Genomic DNA, 19,452 nt, shown 5'->3' with positions numbered 1-19,452 from the left:
GAATAGTCCTTGGTCTTCGCCTCTTCACATTGTTCTGAAACCTGGTGGCGGATGGCGGCCTTGGTGTCTATCAGCGTCTAAACGATGCCACCACTCCTGATCGATACCCGATCCCCTACATCCAGGATTTCTCTGCCCATTTGGAAGGAAACACCGTTTTTTCCAAGGTTGACCTTGTCCGAGGCTACCACCAGGTCCCGGTGCACCCACAAGGTGTCCGGAAGACCACAGTCATCACCCCTTTCGGTCTCTTTGAATTTTTAAGGGTGCCGTTTGTGTTGAAGAATGCCGCCCAGGCTTTCCAGCGCCTCATGGACTCGATGCTGTGGGACCTCAAGTTTCTTTTTGTCCACTTAAACGATATCCTCATCACCAGTCCTAATAAGGAGGAACACATCTCTCACCTACGCATCCACTTTCGACGCCTCAGCCAACATTGCCTGATTATCAATCCAGCCAAGTGTCAGTTTGGTCTGCACCAAATTGATTTCCTGGGACATCGCATTACCTCAGAGGGAGCAGTTCATTTGCAAGTGAAGGTAAAGGCGATGACATCCTTTCCTCGCCCACAGAACACAAAGGCCCGGCAGGAGTTCCTCGGCATGGCAAATTTTTATCACCGTTTCATGCCTAAGGCAGCACTGCTCATGCAGCCGCTGTACAAGGCCCTCAAGGGCAAGCCTGGCAAGGATCCAGTAGGCTGGACGGTTGACATGGACCGGGCAATCACCGACGCCAAGAGTGCCTTAGCCAATGCGACCATGCTGGCGCACCCGCTACCAGGAGCCACCATCACCCTCACAACCGACACATCAGATTATGCAATCGGCGCCATTCAGGAGCAGTCGTTGAAGAGGACATGCCAGCCATTGGCATTCTTCAGCTGTCAACTGCGGCGTAATGAGCGTGTGTACAGTACTTTCGACAGGGAGTTACTAGCCCTTTTTCTGGCCATCTGCCATTTCTGGTTCTTGTTGGAAGGATATCCCTTCACCGCCTTCATCGACCATAAGCCACTGACTATTGCCATGGCCAAGACCGCCGAACCGAGATCATCTCGACAACAATGGCAGCTGACATACATCTGCGAATTTACCACAGATATTCAGCACATGGCCGGTAAAGACAACCTGCTGGCAGATTGCCTCTCCCGCGCGACCGTGCATGCGGTCCAGCTGGGCATCGACTATGCCCTCATGGCAGCAGACCAAGTCTCAGACCCAGACGTGCAGGCTTACCGCACCAACACCACTAGCCTCCAGTTGGCCGACGTCAGGTTCCATTCAGCTGGTAGCATGTTGCTCTGTGACGTCTCCGTTCGGGAACCTCGCCCTATTTTGCCGGTCGCCTTGTGCCGCAAGTTGTTTGACGCAATACATGGGTTGTCAGACCCAGGAATGAAGGCTTCTCAGAAGCTAATGTCATCTAAGGTCGTTTGGCGGGGCATGCCAATCCGCGACTGGGCCAACTCCTGTGTGGTCTGCCAAAAGGCCATGGTACAGTGCCACATCAAGGCTCCATTGGCCACCTTTGCAGTTGCTGAGCGGCGGTTTGACCACGTTAATGTGGACCTGGTAGGACCACTTCCACCTTCCCATGGTTTAACGCACATCCTGACCATATTGATCACACTACCAGATGGCCAGAGGCGGTTTCCCTGTCATCTACTACTTCGGCGGACGTGGCCAATGCATTCATCTCTTCATGGGTCGCCCGTTTTAGAGTGCCTGCTGAAATCTCTTTGGACCAGGGACCACAGTTTTCCTCCGAGCTCTGGAATGCGGTCGCCCAAAGACTCGGTGTCAAATTACACTGCACCACAGCCTACCACCCACAAGCAAACGGTCTGTGTGAACGTTTTCACAGATCGCTTAAAGCCACACTGAGGGCCAGCCTCCAAGACGCTAGATGGGCAGGCAAGCTGCCATGGGTCATGTTGGGCCTTCGCACGGCCCCCAAGGAAGATCTTCACTCTTCCGTGGCAGAGCTCACTTATGGTCAGCCGCTGCGATTGCCAGGGGATTTCCTGCCAGCACCAACGGAGCCATGGTCCGACCCACACCAGCTTATCAGCCACCAGGAAGCAGCCAGACGTTTCGCGCCGGTTCCCGCATCGCATCATGTGTTTCAGGGCTCTCACATTCCAGAGGAGCTGAAACAAGCTGACTACGTGTTCATCTGCCACGACGCTCACCGGGATCCACTCAAGGCCCCATACACTGGTGCTTTCCACGTATTAGAGGCAGGAGACAAAACCTTCAAGGTGGATGTCGGTGGTAAACCGGACCACATTTCGGTCGACCATTTTAAGCCAGCACACCTGGACCTTGACCGTCCCATCGAGACTGCAGAGCCACCGAGATGAGGTCGGCCGCCCACCATTGTCCCGCCAGAACAACTGCAACCACCCGCCAGACCGCCCGCCGTCCAACAGCTTCCGCTTCGGGAATACAGGAGTCGTTCTGACAGGCTTGTTAGACCCCCTCACCATTTGACTTTTTCCGTTAAAGACAATTCTGGGGGTGCGCATGTGGCAGAGCCACTGAGGGACTCTGAACAACTGTATATAATTCTTTTTAACGAAGTGTTAGCTGCAGACTAAATCTGTACCATTGTATATACTGTTTGCATGTACAGGGCGCGGTCCCTTTAAGAGCACGGGCAAACGCGATGACGTCATGCCGCTAATCACGTGATCACCAAACGCGGGAATAACGTGATGACGTCATGACGCCACCCACGGGCCCGCCCTGGCAATCCTCGTGGAGCCTCCAACCTGTTAACACCTGTATTCATAGTTCTCTTGCATCAATCTGTTTAAACTCGTTAGTTTGACATCGAAAACCTTTTTGTTTGATTGCCTGCATCGAACTAAATCTCTAGATAGGAATTTGACCATTCCACATTATTACATTAGATTGTCCAGTGACACATCCACCCACCTTTTTATAGATGCCTCTGATGTGCTCCACTCTGTTAATAACTGGGCCTTGTTTTTCCTTAATTTTTTAAAGCCTGTTTCTTTATCTTAATCTGTTTGGTTATTTTTTACATATGTTTGAATAATTGGGAAGCCTTTCCTCCTGATCTGCTTATTCTATTTCCATATACAGTATGATGCCTCGAGGGAGCAGGGTTCCCTTCAGATTAAAATAACGCTGGGAATGTTATTCTACAGACCATCTAACAGTGGCAGGGTATTGAAGAGAAGATATGTAAGGAAATCTATGAAGTTAGTAAAATACATATTGTCATATATCTCATCATCCAGAAACTACCTATGAAATAACACTGGACGGCCAGCTGGTGGCGCCGTCTAAGGAGTATAATTTCTCGGGATTTGGTCCCAGCTTTCCAGGGACATTTTGTAAAGAGAAGGAGCAAATTCAGTACCCTGTCCCTGCCTTCTCCCCATATCCCTTGATCCCTTTAGCCTTAGGAAATATATCCAACTCTTTCTTGAATATATTTAATGAACAGGCCTCCACCGCCCTCTGTGGCAGAGAATTCCACAGGTTCACCACTCCCTGGGTGAAGAATTTACTCTTCATTTCAGTCCTAAATGGTTTACCCCTTATCCTTAGACTATGACCCCTGGTTCTGGACTCCCCGGCCATCAGAAACATCCTTCCTGCATCTAGTCTGTCCAGGCCTGACAGAATTTTTTTAGGTTTCGATGAGATCCCCTCTCAATCTTCTAAACTCCATTGAGTATAAGCCCAATCGACACAATCTCTCCTCATACGTCCTTCCTGCCATCCCAGGTATCAGCCTGGTGAAGATTCGCTGCACTCCTTCCATGGCAAGAACGTCCTTCCTCAGGTAAGGTGACCAAAACTGCACACAATACTCAAGGTGAGGTCTCACCAAGGCCCTGTACAACTGTAGCAAGACATTCTTGTTCCTGTACTCGAACCCTCTTGCTATGAAGGCGAACATACCATTTGCCTTCTTAACCACCTGCTGCACCTGCATGCTTACCTTCAGCGACTGGTGCACAAGAACACCCAGGTCTCGTTGCACTTCCCCTTCTCCCAATCTATTGCCATTCAAATAATAATCTGCCTTCCTGTTTTTGCCACCAAAGTGGATAACCTCACATTTATCCACATTATAGTGCATTTGTCAGGGTTCTGCCCAATCACCCAACCTGTCCAAATCGTACTGGAGTTTCAGGACATCCTCCTCACAGCATACCCTCCCACCCAGCTTTGTGTCGTCTGCAAATCTGGAGATATTACATCCAATTCCCTCGTCCAGATCATTAATATATATTGTGAACAGCTGAAACAAGTTGTTTAAAGCCTTGCTTTATGCTCAAACCAAGTGCCTAGTGAGTTTTATTACATCACATATAATAATCACGGGAGATTTCAACTGCACCAAATAATCTGGAAGAAGAGACAGGGAAACAGGAAATGGGTATCGATAATTAACTGTGTTCCGGACTCGTTCCTTACCAAGTACATAAGAAGCCCAACAGGAGAGGATTCACTGATGGATCTATAACGTGTAATGAACCAGAGCAGATAACAGAAGTGAGCTCAGGTGAAATCTATACCAAATCGATCTCAACATAAGGTTTAATATAATGATTGAGAAAGATAAAAATAACAGATGGTGAAAAAGCTTATTTTGAGGTGATGAAAATGGAACAGAATATTGATAAACAAAGAGAACAGCAGTGAGAATTCTTTAGAAAAGTGGACGGTAGAGTTCATGAGAAATATATTCCGCTACAAAAATAAGAACAAACTAGACAGTAAAGAAACGCCATGGACAAAGAAACAGTTGAGGGCATAACTGGAACTGAAGAAAAAGGCAGACACTGAGTAAAGTGGCGACAAAGAAGAAGATGACAAAAGGTGCAGGAAGAGGTTAGCAAAGAAGTAAAAAAAACTTAGGAAGGCAAAGAGGAACTACAACATGAAATTATCAGGAATATAAAAGGAAATAGTTTTGTATTCTGCAGGCACAGAAATAACAGGACATTCAGAATAGGGACAGAGCCACTGCAGGATGCACAAGATAAACCAAAAGGTAATGACAGCAAAATGGCAGAAATATTGGATACAAAAGTCTGACAGGCTGAGTATTTCCAGCATTTTTTGTTTCTATTTCAGAAATATTGGTTAATTACTTTTCCTCAGTTATTACCAGGTAGACTAACAAGGTGGACATGATATATTTTATGATCTCTTCCAACGTCAAGGCATTTAACATAGAAAGGGGGAAAACAATTGATAAACTAACAAAAGTTAGAGAGCATAAAATCCCGATACTAAAAAAAAGCAAGGGAAGAGAGAGCAGAGGCTCCATTATATATACAGGGGAGGAGGTAGTATAATTTCCAAATTTACGGGTGGCACCACATTCAGGCGTATAGTTAATACTGAGGAGCACTGTGATGAGATACAATTAGATGTTAATAAATTGCAGGTTGGTTGAGCAACTGGCAAACCAATCTCAATATTGGTAAGTGAAGTGGTGGATTTTGATAAAAGGAATAGGGAGGGCAAATACACCTTGGAAAGTAATTGTCTAAATTGGGTACAGGAGCAAAGAGATCTATAGGAATAGTTTCACAAATCATTAAAAGCAGATTAACAGGGCCATGAACTTGCCAACAAAGCATTGGGGTTCGTTTCTAGAGTAACAGAATTGCAAAGCAGCGAAGTTATATTAAATGAATATAGAACATTGATTAGAACACACTTGGAGTACTGTGTACAATTCTGGTCTCCGTATTATGAAAAGGACATTGTGGTGCAAAAAAGATTGACAAGAATGACACCAATACTGAGAGGATCTACGTATCCAGAATGACTGAAATGCTGGGGCTCTTTCTCTAGAAAAGAGAAGGCTGAGCGATGATCTAATAGAGATGTTTTTAAATTATGAAGGCGTATGATGGGTAGAGTTGAGAAGACGTTACCACGTCTGGGGATTCCAAAAGTAGGCGTCATAAGTATAAGATATTCGCTAATAAATCCAATAAGGAATTCAGGAGAAACCTCTTTACCCAGAGATTGGTTGGAATGTAGAGCTTGCTAGCACATAGTGTAGTTGAGGTGAATTGCAGCACGCCTTTAATGGAAGCCAGCTGAGTACATGAGGGAGAAAGGAATAGAAGGATATGATGATAGGGTGAGGTGAAATAAGGTGGGAGGATGCTCGTGTGGAGCATAAACACTGGCATGGACCTGTTGGGCTGAATGGCCTGTTTCTGTGCTGTAAAATACTATGTAATTGTATTGTGAATTCTTAAATGCAAGGTACAGCTCTCGAAACAATCTTCAGCAATGGGCTGGATGTCATAGAGGGTCAAAACTCTGACCTTTCTCCCCTACTGATCTGAAGGTCTTGTGTAAAATTAATGTGGGGAGTTCCAATACAGTCCTTGGTGAGAGGTCTGATTTGTACCACACTAGGCCCTAAATCGGCAAACTGACTGTTAGGTGCAGAAGGAGTGCCTTCAGAAGCCTGCTAAAACCTCTCTCTCCGTCACTGATTTCAGTCCACCTGCAACATTATTCCATTCCCTCCTGCTCAGTCTGCGTGTGTCTGTCTGTAATGTGTCTGTGTTTCTGTGTCCGTCTGAATGTTTGGAAATATATGTCTCCATGTGTGTTTCTAGGTGTGTCTTTGTGCCTGAATCTGTGTGTCTTTCCACATGTGTTTGCATGTATTTGTGTCTTGGTGTTTCTTTCTATCCATACACACACTCACCCAACAACAATCTATCAACTTGTTGCGGCGAAAAAATTACTTCAATAAATTTCACACACTAGCCTGTCAAGGGTAAAGAGTCAAACAATTTATTAAGATTCCAACGGTTTCCTACACAACAATGAACAGTTTTGATTGACAAACAGTTACAGACAAACAAATTAGGCTGATCAGGGAGACAACTTCGAGCTCCGGCCGCTCGTGCTTGGTTGTTTCACCCGAATGCTTCGAACGTTCAGTATTTATTCCTTCTGACCACAGAGGTCACATATCACCACTTCCACATAATTCAGTCATCTGCGGGACCGCAGAGATCACATGTTTATACACACCCTTTAACTGCCACACCTCCTCGGAGATCCAATCAATTTAAAGGTTACACATTATTCAATTATCCGGGGGTGGCTGTTCATATACATAATTTGCACACAATGTTGTTTTAGAATGATGTAGTTTCAAGAACTCTTTAAATTGATCTGGTTTCCATAACTATTTTTCTTAAGCACAGCAATTTTGCACAAACCCTATTACTCCTTCAATCCCCCATTTGGCCGAATTTTTTTTCCTCCACATAATTCTAAGCCAACGTATACCCGTTCTTTATGCAGAAATTGGTGTTGTGATGTGCCGGTAAAACAGCATTATTACCACCACCACAATGGTAACCAGGCCTTGAACTTTGACGTTCCCATAGAGCCTAACCATCCTGAGAACCAGCCCCACAACGTGGAGGCTGGTGGTTGCTTAAGCTTTTTAACCTCTTCTTGGATATGCTCTGCCAGATTGCTAATTTCTTCAGAGCTATCCGGGATGTAGGTACAACATTCAGCCCCGATGAGGGCACAGGTTCCCCCTTTTTCTGCCAACACATAGTCAAGGGCCATTTAATTTTGTAGAGATGCTGTGCGGAGGGCTACCATCTCTGCATTAACCTTAACTAGGGCTTCAGCTGCATCGTTGGCCACCTGTTCCAGGACGGAGGCCATGTTAATGGATTCCTTTGTCAATTTAACCACCCCATACCAGGGAAACGCAATGGGCCAGGATCTTTCAGTCTCCGTGATGGCTCGTCTGGCTCTCCGGAGGGGTCCTTCAGAGAACCCAGTTAATATATGTAGGGTACGATATAAGCCAGATAACAAGAACACGTCCATTCTCGGGGCAACCGGGATAGGCCCTGCGACCGCACACTAAATGAGTCCCGTTGTAGGACGTATGCTTATTTATCGCTGGGGGGTCTCATTGTACCAAAAATCGCCGTTTTCCTTTAATGACGGGAGTTTCACACGACCCCCTCCGACAGGCAAGGTAATGCTGTATGTGCAGTTACTGTAGCCCAAAATAGGATCTGCTGGTCGTCCCTGCTTTGTGAGACATAGCCCCCCTCCTTGTCCGTTCTTACTCCTCGTTCTCAGGAAAAGTGGTAGATAGGAACCGTTATAGGTTGACCGTGTCCACTCACTACAATGTTCTGGGTCGTACCTATGAGTTTGGAGCTTTGTAATGGTGCTGCCGTCTGCCTTGGCGGCATAACAGCCCACTCTGTGCATCCTGTTCTAACTCCAAATATCTAACTGACCGTCTCATCATCACTGAGTGGGATTGGTTGCAGTGGAATTCCTTCCTCCGAGTGCGTGGGGACATGGGCGCAGATCCAACAGCTGGCAACGTTAACTCTCTTGGCATAGGTGTATGACATGTATAAAAAGGTATTCACATTTAACATAAAAAGCTATTCACATGTAACTCTCTTTAGGCCAGTGGGGGTACACTAGCCTGAGTCCTCCAGAGGCTACATATTATAATGACACAAACAAGCAAACTACACATGATGTCGCATAACACATTCATCTTGGGTCATCTGTATTCCTACTGGCGTTTTCTGCTGAGGCGTCTGCTTTCAGTTTCCTAGAGTGTGTAGGAAGGCAGGGTTATTTCTTTTGTTCGCTGGTGCTGGTGTTGTTGGAGTCATATTCTCTGAGCTGGGACCAATGTTTCCATCGCCAGCCCCACCCATATCTATGCAGGCGCACGTATCTCCACTAATTAAGACTTCAAATGGGCCAGAACAACGGGTAGCAAACCCGGTTCGTCCTGGCAGACATTTTACCATTAGCTTCACGCCTACCTGTGGGATCTCCCCCTGGTCCTCCAACTCCTTCTGGTTGTCCCTGCCTGCTTGCCGTTCCCTCACTTCCTTCCTCAATTCCTTAAGTTGCTTACTCAGTTCCAAGATGTACTTTCTAATCCGATCCCTCAGGGGCCCTATTTCAGATCCCCAGTTATGATGCCTTCTGACAGGTGCATCGCCCGGCCTTTCATCAACTCATATGGAGTTAATCCCATCACTCATTTAGTAATTGCCCTTTGTCTCATCAAGATCGCGGGTAGTAAATCCACCCAAGCTTGGCCTGTCTCTTAGATGGCCTTTGCTAGGGCTGTTTTAAGTGTCCTGTTCATACGTTCTACCATCCCAGAGCTTTGCGGGTGGTAGGGGATATGAAACTTCTGTCAAATACCCAATGTAGCACACACCTCCTTCATTATCTGTCCGACGAAATGGGTTCCCTGGTCGGAATCGATTTGGATAGGGATGCCCCAACGTGGGATTACTTCCTCGGCTAATATCCGGGCCACCGTGATTGCGGTGCAATTTCGCATGGTGAACGCTTCTGCCCACCGTGTAACAGTATTTCTTGCTCCTTGAGGAGGGTAAAGGTCCCGTGAAGTCTATCTATCTACACTTCCACGGCCCCAATTTTTCTTTTCTCCATCACTTACATCGGCATGCAATCTCACAATGTCTATAACTTCCCTGCTAATGATACTACTTACAACTTCTTCCTGTACGCCTGAGAATACCCCTGCTTCCTGTGCCACTTTTTCCGCCACTTCATTGCCCCTTTGGACATTGTTTACTACTTTCTGGTGAGCATTAACCTTGATCACTGCTGCCTCTGCGATTTACTGGCAGCGTCTAATAGTAGTCTGTTTCGTCCCTCATGTTTAATAGCCTCCCCACCCGAAGTGATGAACCCTCTCCTGGCCCAGGCAGTCATGTAGTCATGGACCACCGTGAAGGCATAGCGGCTGTCCATATAGAAATTCGCCCGCCAGTCTTAGGCTAATTGGAGGGCTTCCGTCAGGGCAGTGAGTTCAGCTACTTGAGCCGACAGACCTCCGTCTAACCTCCCCTTTTGGACAGTGTTTAAAGCTTTGTCTACCACCGCCCATCCCGTATGTGGGGTCCCCTGAATATATTTCCGGGACCCATCCACGTACAGGATCAGCTCGGGGTTTTCAAGGGGAATCTCACGTATATATATTGGTGGGTCCTCCCATTCCCGCGCCTGGCACTCATGAGGCTCACCCACTGATAAGAGGCCCTCTGCTGGGTTTTCCCCCGTGTCTCGTACAATTTTTACGGACCCATCTAAGGGGAGTAACACTGCCTCCCATTCTCAAGATCTTTTGATGGTTGACGAAAGGCCGTCCTCAAACATTTTTACATAGATTGTGTCATCTCTGTTCGAGGTCACCTGTCCCGAGGATTCTTGGTATTGAAACCATAACCTTTCCCCGTAATCCTTGGCGTTTTCCCCCTTATTCTGGCAGGTCTGCATTATCAATCCCCAATTTGGAGTGGATGCTCCCATTAAGGCCTGTACAGCTTGAACGAACCCCGTTCTGGCTGCATCTCGGTTCGGCCTTGTTTCATGTAAAGTGGGTACTGAAATAAAGAATAGATTTGCCTTTCTAATCTAGGCTTTATTAACTTAAAAATCCTGTAGCACATCTTCAACACCCAGTCCCAACTAAAGGCTGGAAAGAACTGAATTTAAGATGGCCGCCACAAATCACATGACATCAACTACCAATGAGATTACAGCATACATCCCAAGGCAGGAAACAAACAACCAATCACAATACTTCTTACTAAACATAAAGAATAATCACCACATTCACCCCTCCTTTTAAAATATACTCCAAACTAAATAACCTTTACAATTTATAATTAATTATTTACAACTAAAACTATGCACAGACAAAATAAAACTATTCAACATGACACAATACTAAGTGAGCAACAACAAATAGTAACATTGCACATAAGTATTAAGTATCTCTCAACTAAAACAATATAATATAATATTTCAACAATTTTAAAACATTACTATCAATTTAAAAGTCCATTTTCAATTGGTCGACCGGATATCTTGTTCATGTCGACCTTCTCAACCTTGGTGAAATTCCTTGCCCTCCCACACCAGGAGACACAGAAGTATCTTCTGCAGGAAGGCTATCCATATCCCGATTTTCAACGGTTTCCGGATTAGAAATCCCATCAGGAGGTAAACTGGGACGGTCATGAACATCCATCGAGGGCTGACTAATAGAAGTATAATTATCTGCAGTCGGATTGGAAATATTCGTAGTATCTGTAACAGCATCCACATTATCTGAATCATGACTATTGTTAATATCCTCAGAAGAGGGCTGGGCACCACAAGGAGCCAAGTCTTTAATTGAAACGGTACTTTCTTTCCCATCTTGGAATCGAATATGAGCATATTGGGAATTTGCCTCCAACAGCTCCACCTCCTCCACTAAAGGATCATATTTTGACAATCTAACATGGCGTCGAAGCAGCACAGGTCCCTGCATAGTAAGCCATGAAGGTAGCGAACATCCCATAGTAGATCTCCGCGGATAGTTAAAGAGCCCTTCATGGGGGATCACATTAGTAGCCGTTGAAAGCAATGATCTAATGGAATGCAGGGCATCAGGCAGTACCATTTCCCACTGTGTATTCTTAAGGTTCTGGGATGTCAAAGCCAACATAACTGCCTTCCAGATCACCCCATTGTATCATTCGCACTGTCCATTACCCTGGGGATTATACGGGTTAGTTCTGCTAGTAGAAATTCCCCGAATCTGAAGGTATTCCTTCAACTGGGAAGACATAAAAGAACTTCCCTGATCCGAATGGATACATGCAGGCATCCCAAAGATGACAAAAAGTTGAGTCAGACATTTGATAACTGTAGCAGCTGATACATCTGCGCAAGGAAAAGCAAAAGGGAACCTTGAAAACTCATCCACAACAGTAAATATATATCGGTTTTGAGTAGTTGAAGGAAGAGGCCCCTTGAAATCGATGCTCAAACGTTCAAAAGGAGAAGTAGCCTTTATAAGTTGAGCTCGTTGAGGCTTAAAGAAATTCGGTTTACACCGAGCACAGATAGAACATGATGAAGTCATCCGCCTGACGTCTTCAACTGAAAAGGGCAAATTCTTACTGAATACGAAGTGTATCATCCTCGTAACCCCAGGATGGCATAAGGCATTGTGAAGATTAATAAGCGTATCTCCATGAATCACAGAACAATAAGCCCTCGACAGCGCATCAGCAGCAACATTATCCTTCCCCGGACGATAAACTATATCAAAATGGTAACATGCCAACTCAATCCTCCACCTCATTATTTTATCATTCTTAATCTTTCCAAAATTTTTGACATCAAACATAAAGGACACAGACTTTTGATCAGTTACCAACGTAAAATGTCACCCCGATAAATAATGTCTCCATTTACGCAGTGCTTCTACTATTGCATACACCTCTTTCTCTATTGAAGAATGCCTTTTTTCACTATTGTTCAAGGTACGTGAAAAAAAGGCCACAGGTCTTCCATTTTGGTTCAGAGTAGCCCCAATTGCAAAATCAGAAGCGTCCGTCTCAATCACAAAAGGAACCTGCTCATCAATAGAATTCACAACTGCTCCAAGGATATCCTTTTTAAAATGATCAAAACACGTCCTGGCCTCCCATGATAGAGGATATGTTGTAACCCGAATAAGAGGCCGGATCTTCTGTGAAAAATTTGCAATCCAATTAGAATAGTAAGAAAACAGTCCAACAACTCGTTGCAAAGCCTTAGTATTAGTAGGACAAGGTAAATCAATCAATGGTCGCAGACGTTCTGGGTCTGGTTTAATCTTGTTTCCCGAGATAATGTACCCCAGTAGATTTACCTCAGTGGTCGAAAAGGTACACTTCTCTTTATTGAAAGTTAAACAAACTTTTTCCGCAGCTTGAAGGAATCTTTCTAAATTAGAATCATGCTCCACCCTTGATTTGCCACACACCGTGATGTCATCTAAGTATGAAAAGGTGTCAGAGAGAGAGTTATCACTTATAAGAGCATCCATTGCCCGTTGAAAACAAGCAACACCATTAGTAACACCAAATGGTATTCGGCAAAACTGATACAGCTTTCCACCAGCCTCAAAGGCCGTATATGGTTGATCCTTCTTAACAATAGGAATCTGATGATAAGCACTCTTTAGGTCAATAGTGCTAAAAACCTTATACTGAGATACTTTATTGATAAGCTCATCAATCTTAGGCAAAGGGTACGCATCTAATTGAGTATACCTATTAATAGTTTGGGAATAGTCTATCACCATTCGTTTCTTATGTCTCTCGTTAGTCGTGACAACTACCTGTGCCCGCCAAGGCGAACAACTAGGTTCAATGATTCCTTCCAATAAGAGACGTTGAACTTCAGAATTAAAAAATTCTCTATCCTGACTGCTATACCTTCTTGACTTGGTAGCAATTGGCTTACAATCCGGCATCAAATTGGAAAAAAGTGATAATGGAGAAATGGATAAAGAGGTTAATCCACAAATAGATAAAGGTGGCTTAGTCCCATCAAATGAAAGACTGAGAGACTCGTGTAACTGAAGCACATCATGACCAATCAAAATATCCGCACAGAGATTAGTCAAAACAGATAGGCGTATATCAGTATACTTATTACCTAGAAGAATCAATTTCACAAGGCAACAACCAGCTACTTGTGAAGTGAGAGTCGTCTGAGCCATACACACCTGATAGGAAACAGGCGAAATTTTCAAATGCTTCTCCTTTGCAAACTGAAGACTTATAAAACTCTCAGTACTGCCCATATCTATAAGGGCCTTCACTTCCAACCCATTAACTTGAGCCATAACTATAGCTTTGTATAGGCCATGAGCAAATGCAGCAGAAATTGATGCAATAAACGCCCTATCTAAAGGCTGAATAGTCACAGAGGAGGGAATTGAACCTGATGATTTACACACACTTGCATAATGACCTCTCTTGCTGCATTTACTACACACAGCCTCCCGAGCAGGACACTTCAGACGAGGGTGCCGGACGTTCCCACAAAAATAACACTTCTGAATCCTAGAGGCAACAGCCGCTGAAGTAGAAACTGTTTCAGAATCTAGTAAACCACTGTGGTAAACCACGTTCACTATTGTATCACTGTTAGTAGTTAGCACTGTTCACCACTGTTCGTTATAACTGTATCACTGACCACTATTGTATCACGGTACGAGGTCGCCTCTTGCCACACTGCTATACCTGGGATGACCACTGCCGACTCCGCCTTGGCTCCACCCACCAGGCCAGGTATAAAGGTGAGCGACTGGCTGGTATTCCTCCTGCTTGGATCGGATCACCCACGAGAGTGGGCTCTGTTATTTAGTCAATAAAAACCTTTAGTCACCTTCGTAACTCTTCGCCTTTTATTGGAGGAATTGATAGGTATATCAATTTTATTGACTAAATTTAATGATGTCCAACAACGAGTCACAACCGGCGGAGGAGCCACCAGCGCAGCTCCCAGGAGCACAGCCACACCAGCCAGCTTGGCTGCGAGCCCTCAGACCGCCGTACCTGGACCTGAACCCACGAGCAGCAAACTCAGCCGCAGACTTTAAACACTGGCTGGTCTGCTTCGAATCATACCTGAGAGAATCCAGCGTCCCTCAGGCATCCAAACTAAGTGTCCTGCAGGCACAACTGAGCCCGAGAGTATACACTCTCATCGAGGACATGACTACCTACGAGACCGCCATCAACCTGCTGAAACAGAAGTACCGGACCCCGGTAAACTACATGTACGCTAGGCACCTCCTAAGATCACGGCCGCAACAGCCAGGAGAATCAGTAGCCGAATTCTCACAGGCGCTATATGCACTCGCCAGGAACTGTGAGTTTAAATCGGTGTCGGCAGCCGAAAATACTGAAGATAATATCCGCGACGCATTCCTGAAAGGCCTACGGTCCGAGTACTCACGGCAAAGACTGCTGGAAGCTAAAGACCTCAGCATGGAAAAAGCTGAAGCCCTCGCTATCTCCCTGGAAGTGGCCCACCAAGATCAGGAAGCATTCACCAGGTACTGCTCGCGACCCTGGGACTCGGGCCCGACCCCTACCACAGCACCCTTCCCAGCGCCGCCCCCGGGACCTACCTCTGCGTCGGCGTCCCGGACCCGACCGGCCCCGCCACCCCCGGCACCGGCCCCGACATCGGGCATCCGCGATCGGGCCGCCGGCTGTTTTTTTTGTGGCCAGGAGAAGCACCCGAGGTCGCGCTGCCCAGCCAAGAACTCCATATGTAAAACCTGCCTGAAGAAAGGCCACTTCTCCAAGGCCTGCAGGAGCGGATCCTCAGAGGCCAGCAGTGCCGCATGCGAACTATGGGGGCGGCCATCTTCGTTTAGGGCAACTGAGGCCAGCATCCCCACACATGAGTCATGGGGGCGGCCATCTTTGTTTAGGGCAACTGAGGCCAGCATCCCCACACATGAGTCATGGGGGCGGCCATCTTTGATTAAGGCAACCGACCCCAATAGTGCCTCATGGGGCCCTACCTCGTGGGAGACGCCATTTTACTCACCACGCCCGACCGCCTCGCCCGCAGATGACAACGACTCGCTCGGCTACACACTAGCTTCCGTCACCCTGGACCAAGCCCGCCCGCACCATCTGTCCAAGTCAATGATGGACATCAAAGTGAACGGCCACGCCACGACCTGCCTGTTCGACAGCGGAAGCACGGAGAGCTTCATCCACCCAGACACGGTGAGCCACTACTCCCTCTCTGTCCTACCAACGCGCAGCCGAATCTCGATGGCATCGAGGTCCCACGCCACGGACATCAGCGGCTACTGTGTCGTGACCCTGTCGGTTAAGGGCACGGAGTATAAAAACTTTAAACTCCTCGTCCTCCCCCATCTCTGCGCTGCCGTCCTACTAGGGCTGGACTTCCAATCCCACCTCCAAAGCGTAACCCTAGCATACGGTGGACCCCTCCCCCCACTCACAGTCAACAACCAGCAAACGTTAAACCGCCCACCGCGTAACACCTGCAGCCTCTCCACCCTCAAGGTCCCGCCACCCTCTCTGTTTGCTAACCTTACCCCTGACTGCAAACCCGTCGCTACCAAAAGCAGGCGGTATAGCGCCGGGGACAGAGCCTTCATTAGCTCTGAGGTGCGGCGCCTCCTGAAAGAGGGCATTATCGAGGGGAGCAGCAGCCCCTGGCGTGCCCAGGTCGTAGTCGTAAAGACCGGCGATAAAAACCGCCTGGTCATCGACTACAGCCAGACCATAAACAGATATACCCAGCTGGACGCATACCCCCTCCCCCGCATATCTGACATGGTCAATCAGATTGCACAGTATAAAGTATTCTCGACCATCGACCTGAAGTCGGCCTACCACCAACTCCCTATCCACCCTGAGGACCGCCAGTATACCGCCTTCGAGGCGAATGGGCGCCTATACCACTTCCTTAGGGTCCCCTTCGGTGTCACTAATGGGGTCTCGGTCTTCCAAAGGGAGATGGACCAGATGGTTGACCAGAACGAACTGCAGGCTACATTCCCCTACCTAGATAACGTCACTATCTGCGGCCGCGACCGGCAGGAACATGACGCGAATCTGGAGAAATTCCTCCGTACGGCCCAACGGCTGAACCTCACCTACAATAAGGAGAAATGCGTGTTTAACACCACGCGCCTTGCCATCCTCGGCTGCGTAGTGGAGAACGGAATCATCGGCCCCGACCCAGAAAGAATGCGCCCCCTCATGGAGCTACCCCTCCCCCACTGCCCTAAAGCACTTAGGAGAACCCTGGGGCTTTTCGCCTACTATGCCCAATGGGTACCCAATTACGCGGACAAAGCCAGACCCCTCCTGAAAGCCACTTCCTTCCCCCTCACGGAGGAGGCGTGCGCGGCCTTCTCCCTCATTAAGGGAGACATAGCCAAGGCCACGATGCACGCAGTGGACGAGTCCATCCCCTTTCAGGTGGAGAGCGACGCATCCGACTTCGCCTTAGCCGCCACCCTAAACCAGGAGGGGAGGCCAGTGGCCTTCTTCTCAAGGACCCTACAGGGCCCCGAGATCCGACATTCGTCGGTCGAGAAAGAGGCCCAGGCGATCGTGGAGGCAGTACGGCGCTGGAGGCACTACCTGGCAGGCAAACGATTTACCCTCCTCACCGACCAGCGTTCGGTGGCTTTCATGTTTAATAACAAGCTGAAGGGCAAAATCAAGAATGACAAGATTTTGAGATGGAGAATCGAGCTCTCCACCTACGATTATGAGATCTTGTACCGGCCAGGCAAGCTGAACGAATCCCCTGATGCCCTTTCACGAATGACATGCGCCAGCGCGCATATCGATAGGCTTCAGACCCTCCACGACCAGCTCTGCCACCCCGGAGTCACCAGACTCTACCATTTCATTAAGGCCCGCAACCTGACCTACTCCATCGAGGAGGTCAGGACCATGACCAGGAACTGCCAGACCTGTGCGGAGTGCAAACCGCACTTCTATAGGCCGGACCGAGCAAGCCTGATCAAGGCCACCCGCCCCTTCGAGCGCCTGAGCATCGACTTTAAGGGGCCCCTCCCGTCCTCTGACCGTAATGTGTACTTCCTCAACATCGTTGATGAGTACTCCCGTTTCCCCTTTGCCTTCCCCTGCCCCGACATGACCAGTAGCACGGTCATTAAGTGCCTGAATGCCCTCTTCGCCTTGTTCGGGTTCCCGAACTATATACACAGCGACCGGGGCTCCTCCTTCATGAGCGAGGAACTCCGGCAATTCCTCCTAGAGAGAGGTATTGCAGCAAGCAGGACCACCAGCTACAACCCCAGAGGTAACGGTCAGGTGGAAAGAGAGAACGCGACGGTATGGAAGGCCGTCCTCTTAGCCTTAAAGTCTAAGGGCCTCCCAACCTCCCGCTGGCAAGAAGTCCTCCCGACAGCGCTGCACTCCATCCGGTCATTACTTTGCACGGCCACTAACACCACCCCCCATGAACGAATGTTCGTTTTCCCCAGGAAGTCGACTACGGGAACCACTCTACCAACCTGGCTGACCGCCCCGGGGCCGGTCTGGCTGCGGAAACACGTGAGGACCCATAAAACGGACCCCCTGGTCGAGAGGGTGAACCTCCTGCACGCCAACCCCCAGTACGCCTACGTGGCGTACCCAGACGGGCGGGAGGACACTGTCTCCCTACGAGACCTCGCACCCTCAGCCGATCCGGAAACACCGCCACCACCCCCCCCAACCTCAGTCCAGGTAGACGGCATGCCGGAACCCCACGAGCCCTCGCCGACCACGCAAACACCAGCATCAACACCGGATAAGGCACCAGCACCGGATAAGGCAACACCACCGCTGCGGCGATCGGAGAGGCTTACGAAGCCTCCGGACAGACTGACCTACCAGAATTGGTAGTACACTTCACCCCGCCGGACTTAATTCTAAACAAGGGGTGAATGTGGTAAACCACGTTCACTATTGTATCACTGTTAGTAGTTAGCACTGTTCACCACTGTTCGTTATAACTGTATCACTGACCACTATTGTATCACGGTACGAGGTCGCCTCTTGCCACACTGCTATACCTGGGATGACCACTGCCGACTCCGCCTTGGCTCCACCCACCAGGCCAGGTATAAAGGTGAGCGACTGGCTGGTATTCCTCCTGCTTGGATCGGATCACCCACGAGAGTGGGCTCTGTTATTTAGTCAATAAAAACCTTTAGTCACCTTCGTAACTCTTCGCCTTTTATTGGAGGAATTGATAGGTATATCAACCACTCCTATTAAGTCCACATAATTCCTTTTCAGCTGGAACTGCCGAAAGCACAGTCACAGGCCGATTAAAAAGAGCATAAGAATCCGAACTTCTCTGAGCCACATCCAATGTAGAAGCTTGCTCAAAAGCACTCTTAAGATCCAAAGTCTTATTATCTAACAACCGCTGACGAATTGATCTAGACAGTAATCCATTAATAAAAGCATCCCGTACTGATTCTTCCTTAGATTCTTCAGCCGTCACGGCCTTATAATTACAGTTAACACTAAGGCACCGAAGTGCTTGTGAAAAAGTATCCAAAGATTCTCCCACCTGCTGCCTATGGGCAGATAGAAGGTGGCGTGCAAATACCTCATCCTTTGGTTTAACAAAAATCTTTTCCAATGTAGAAATAGCCACTTCATAAGTTTTACAGTCCAAAATATACTTATACACATCCGGAGCAATGTAGTTGATCAGCATATTCAGCTTATTTAGAGACTCTTGATCCAACACGCCCAAAAAGTTTTTAAATGTACAATACCAATGTTTCCATTTATCATCCACTCCTGCAGAATTAGGGTCAGCATTGAATCGTTCTGGTTGAAGATATCGCTCCATTCTGACATAAAGTTAATAAATTGAAATAAAGAATAGATTTGCCTTTCTAATCTAGGCTTTATTAACTTAAAAATCCTGCAGCACATCTTCAACACCCAGTCCCAACTAAAGGCTGGAAATAACTGAATTTAAGATGGCCACCACAAATCACATGACATCAACT

The sequence above is a fragment of the Somniosus microcephalus genome, unplaced genomic scaffold (genome assembly GCF_052327205.1).
Source record: "Somniosus microcephalus isolate GS21.2 unplaced genomic scaffold, FLI_Smic_1.0 unresolved_chr3, whole genome shotgun sequence".
NCBI lineage: Eukaryota > Metazoa > Chordata > Chondrichthyes > Squaliformes > Somniosidae > Somniosus > Somniosus microcephalus.
This window is presented reverse-complemented; position numbering follows the sequence as displayed.